This window comes from Saccostrea echinata, unplaced genomic scaffold (assembly GCF_033153115.1).
Source record: "Saccostrea echinata isolate AGI-Se365-2 ecotype Australia unplaced genomic scaffold, CSIRO_AGI_Sech_v1 ptg000002l, whole genome shotgun sequence".
NCBI classification, from domain to species: Eukaryota; Metazoa; Mollusca; class Bivalvia; order Ostreida; family Ostreidae; genus Saccostrea; species Saccostrea echinata.
In genome coordinates, this window is record NW_026889751.1 from 19,315,152 (window position 1) to 19,321,082 (window position 5,931).

The following is a 5,931-nucleotide window of genomic DNA, read 5'->3' on the forward strand; positions in this document are numbered from 1 at the left end:
TATTTGTTTCTTGTTTAACGTCCCTCTCGAGAATTTTAACTCATATGGAGAGGCCACCACTTGCCGGTGGAGAGTTGCAAATTTTGACTATACTCGGCACTGAGGACCATTGAGCAGTGTAGGATCTTTGTCTGTCAGCACCGGACCTCGGTTTATACGCTCTCACCTGAAGGACCGGTCTCCACGTCCCACAAAAGGATTCGAACGCAAGGATCAACTCCATAATTACTCCGCGACTCTAAAGCGAACGCTCTAACCATAGCGCCACGCTGGCGACGGCTTAAGGAAATAAAGAAACTTGAAACTCAGTAGACGGGGTAAGATCCGAATTGAAAGCAGGTTCACGTTTGCAGTACTCAACAGTGATTATGATACTTTTCACTCAGGAAAGAAATTTAGGGTATGATGGGCACTGACACGCTGTTTAAACAGAAATTAACACTGTAGCATATATATGTAATTTAATTTTGGTTGTAACGCGTCATTTGATTGGATAAAAAAATTATAATATATCGTATAACCTGAGTTGCCTTCGTCACAATGACTTACGTCAAAAACGTATCAATCCGCTTGACTTTACATTTAAAATACGTTCAATTTGAAATCATTTTAAAGGAGAGATAGTCTTATTTTTTTATGGAAAATTACATTATTAAGTCTCTACAGACCAATAAATTCGCTTGTTGTGAATTTGTTGTCGGATGGCATAACGAGTTTATTGGTCTGTAGAGACGACTATAAACAGTTAGGAGATGGATAAAATATACAGGTTGGTTAAAAATTATGTCTACAATAATGGGTTGAAAGATCGTTGATTGACCAATGCTGGAAAGTGGCGAAATACATCCCCAAAGTGCGCAGAAAATCTTGCGCCGTAAATTGCACTTTATTTATACATTACGGGATCTGTATCGTTATGATCAAAAACTAAATATAAAACCATAACGCTACAGTTCTGCAGCTACCTGTACAGCTAATCTTGTAGCTGAATTCGGCTTTTCCACGGACCTCCCCACAACATTTATACTCCGTAATTTTACTAATAAAACAATAAAATACTTTTAATTTACTAATAAATCAATATAATATACAGCTGCTTTTGTTATTCTACATTCATATAAGTTAATCAATATATGTTACAAACAAATTTATAAAAAATTAAAGGTTACTTTTAATCCAACGAAAGCTAAAATCGTCTGCATGAAATTTATGAAAATAACGACAGTATTCAAGCTCAAAAGTCCATTAAGCAATACAAGTTTTGGAGCAGAGCAAACAAGGACCTCTAAAACATCAGAGGTGGGATCAGGTGCCATGGAGGAGTGAGCATCCCCTGCTGACCTATCACACCCGTCTTGTGCTCCTTGTCATGATCGGGAAATAACGAAAAAATCTGTCGACGATGCAGTGTGTAAATAATGGCCTAACAATTGGTATGAAAAGCGTCAGTCAGCTTTTGACTTCATGACCGTATCAATTGATGCGCAAATAAATAAACAAATTGACCCTCTGGTGTGAAATGGAACACCCTAATCGCGACATTGTGAACTAACTCGTTTCTCTATAAAGGAAACGATCAAAGTATTTTAGATCTGTTAATAGATTAGAAATAAAGTTCTTCTTATGAATGATGCAGGGTAACCTCATCGGTCTCCAAATGTTGTTTGAAATATTAAAGCCTTGGCTTTTATATTTCAAACAACATTTATAGACCGATGAGGTTATCCTCTAACATTCACGAAAACGCAAACTTTATTTCTTAAATTTTCTCCAAATATGTTGATGAAATCCACTGTTTACACTGTTTCAATCTCACAGCTGCTAAGCTATGAAGTCTCAACTGTTCAACTATGACTCACAGCCTATGACACAGTGTTACGAAAAGAAAAAGGCCAAAAGAAAATCAAAGAAAATGTAATCAACAGAAAATTCGATATTTTGCAGTTGGATATGACATTTACTTCACTCGAGAGACAGGATTTTTTTTTTATATTTTTACTTAGGCTTCTGAAAATATAAAAAATCCTGTCCCACGCATGAACTTTAAAATTTTTAATGGTAGCGCTTTCAGTCATGTTGGCTATTTAGACATTGAACTGTTTAAGATTTTATTTAATTTGCATTCTGTATTTATTAATTGAAATATTTTTTGTTTATTTACTTATCCACATTTTCGATATATATATATGAAATAGGGTTGTCCCAAAACTCAGTAGACAAGCGAAGTTTTGTAGAAACCCGGTGTCATAGATTAATGAAACTTTGTACAAAGATTAACCTACAATAAGTGATAAATTCAGCACTGAAATGTTTCATACTTATAGTCAGAAATAAGGCAGGAAAAGAACGTACCCGAATACAATTAACAAAATAATTATCTCGATACAACATCATCTGAGATCAAGTGAACGATTCGTCAGTTTTCTGGAGGACAAAGAGTTCCAAACAATGCGGCACGTTTCAAAAGTTTCAAAATAAAAAAACCCATCTAAACAAAGCGTCGGACTTAAAATAACGACATGCAGACAACTCAGAAGGTCTTAATCACCAAAAGGTTGGACCTAAAGTTACAAGAGCCTACGAAGATCTTACCAGCTTGAGAGATTTTTGAAAAGTACATGAGTTTACGGTAAGTTATCTAATCAATTTTTGTACAAATTCTACTTAATATGTTGAAAAATGTTTGATTTATTTGTTTTTGTTTCTTTTTAATTTGCTTTTTGTAGATTTAAAAAAAATGTTTTGTAGCCCCAACAATGGAAAATGTGATGCATTGTATCTTAGACAAAAAAAATCGCCTAGGGAGAATGTATGGTACGACAGCATCCCGGTAGGCGTAATATTCCTACAACAGACTGTGACCAGAATGTTCAAAGAAGCAGGTTTTGATGGGTATTGCTGCCACACGCCTATATGCTGCCGGTGTTGACGAACAACTTACAGTGGAAAAAAACTGAACACTGGTCTTCCGCGATTCGTGAATACAAGCGTACATCTGAGGAACAATTACCGGTTGTAAGTGATTTAATTCAGAAATCGTCTACAACGTCTACATCAGAGCCAAGGAAAGTGAAGTGTAATGAAAGTGTTTCTTTTGGATCGGTCAAAAAAATAAAAATCATTGCTAGGGATGTAACAGTGAGCTTGCGACTCAAGTGTCTTTAAATTGATCGATAGTGGCATGGATTTATAACTATCTATATGATTTCGAAAGAGATGTGTACTCATGAAGGACCAAATATGTAATTTTTTCTGGAGTGTTTCAAATATTGAAAATTAGAAAAAATAAATATGTAATATTATTTTCAAACAATTTAGTTTTTGGGGGTTTTTTTTCTCTGGCTCTTACTTTCAGTCCAATATTACTTTTAATATTGGTCTCTTCTCAACAAAATTGGACTATTTGCAGTACATTCTAAAAAATTAAGTACTTAATTCAAGACAATTCAATGACGCCACAGCAATGTTTTAAATATAAATAGGGTTCATTTGTATAGTTATTCAATGTTTGTCAATGAATTTAAAAAAGAAACAAGAAACAAACCAAATTTTGAAATGATGCAGACAATGACCTTTTTTAAAATTGACCTAAGTCGATAAAAAATGGGTAGCAAGTGTTCTTTCGCCAGGCGCTCGGCACTTTGAAGTGAAAGTTGCGGGTCCTTCGGATGAGACCTTAAAAACCTAGGCCCCGTGTCACGGCCGGCGTTGACACGATTAAAGATCCCTCACTGCTCAATGGCCTTGAGTGCCGAGTAAAGGTCAAAATTTGAAGCCCTTTACCGGTATATGGTGACGTCTCTATATGAGTGAAAAATTCTCGAATGGGACGTAAAACAATATACAATCAATCAATCAATCATAAATATATTTGTGTGTACCAATGTGCAATCTAAACTATCTAAAATATATCCGTTTTAAAAGAGCAATGTTTTAAATAAAATATAAGACTCAGACGAACCTCATCCTGTCCAAATTCTGATATAGTAGATGATCTTGTATATCTACACAATATTACAATGCCTTGTGTAAGAAGGTGGTACTGTGCCCCCAAAATTGAAAATTGGTATATGATATTTAAAATATTATCTATTATGTATTAAATAAAGGAAGCTGATTCACTTATAGAACCTTACCGTATGTCACTCCTGAAAGGATTATTGAGAAGTATATTTTAGATAACTACTCATATAGCAGGACTCAAAAAGGTAAAGAAAGTTGGGGTTCAGTGTGCATCTTACTAGGCAACGGTATAATCAAGTTGACTTTTTTTGCACTTAAATTGTAACACTTAGGTTAATCACTTTCAACTTTATTTTACAAGATGTAATCATGGCAATAAATATGATCAGATTTTATGTAAAATACTTTTAATAATAGTTTTTTTTGCAACAAAAATCCTGCAATTTAACACGCGTAAATTATTGCCTGATCTTTTTGCATTAAAATATTATCATATTTTGGGTATAACTCAAACTCGTTCATGGTAAATTAATTGACGAAATACATTAACCATGCCTTAGATTTCTTTCCTTTTTTTACTATCAAAAATTAATCGTATCTCATATCTGCACAACACAACTTAGAATAACCTAAAAGAAAGAAAGAGAGATAATCGTGGTATCATATTAGTAGAAGGTTGAAATCTTGTGCTCATAATTAAGATTGATAATACATGTATCTCTCTGGAGAAATCCAAAACCTAAGGAAGGAAAACAAAACGGAACTAGAATATAAATTTGATTCTGAATTTAGCCCATGTATATCCTTTGGGGACAAGATAGCGCAATGCACAGCTTCCGTGAAGCATTGTCAAATATCTATATAAGTTGGAAAATCGATCAAAAATCCATCAATAGTCACGAGCCGGAAATCAACAAAAAACAACTATCCATGGAGTTTGGCCTACTTTTGAAAAACTTTAACCTTGGCCATAACTTTTGAATAATTGGAGCTAGGTCTTTCATATTTCACATGTATATTCCTTGTAACAAGACCTTCCCTTGGGCACCATTTATTTTCACCCTTTGCCTTGGCTTTGGAGTTTGACCTACTTTAGCAAAACTCTAACCTTAGCCATTACTTTTGAACAGTTGGTGCTAGGGCTTTCATATTTCACAATTTTTTAAGGGGGGGGGGGGTGACAAGACATTTCTTTTGGTACCAACATTTTTTATCTCGTTATATATAATTATCCCTTCCTTGGAGTTTTTTCGCATTTGAGAAACTTTAGCCTTATCCATGGACCGCCATACTGGGGCATCACTGTTTCACAAACACATCTTGTTTTTTTTCAGGATTGTGCTTTGATGATTTTGCAAGGTAAAAAAAATCATTGAATTTAAAAAGTCATTTTAATGCAAATGATAGAGAATGACTAAAGAGTAGATGCATCACTGTTAAGGCGAACTATAAAGAAATCAACGGAATATAGACGTTAACAAATAAATACCTTTTTAACTTAATTTATTTTTGTAAAACTATTATATTATCACATGGCTTACACAGTATACCAAACTCTATATTGGTTTTTGTTTTGGTCACCTTATTTGACAGTCACATGATAAATGCATATAATGTGTACTGCTGCATAGAGGTCATATACAAAATTCAATATCGCAATGACATATCCTAAATCAAATTATAAATTTGAATTTTGTGCCGATCGACTTTTGTATTTACAAATTAAATATTTTGCATGTGATGACATTTATATTTTATTTTGATAAAAGTTTAAGCAACTAAGGTCATGCAAATTGCCAAGGGATATAATTAAGGATGTAAGAGGCGTCTACTTTTGTCTACAAAAATTGCATCTTATTGAAACGGTTTTTCTTCTTTCAACTTTGCATTTAAAATATTTTATTTGCAATTAATCTAAGTTAAAGAGTTAGCCATGAAAAAAATGTTATAAATTTTTAATTCTATATA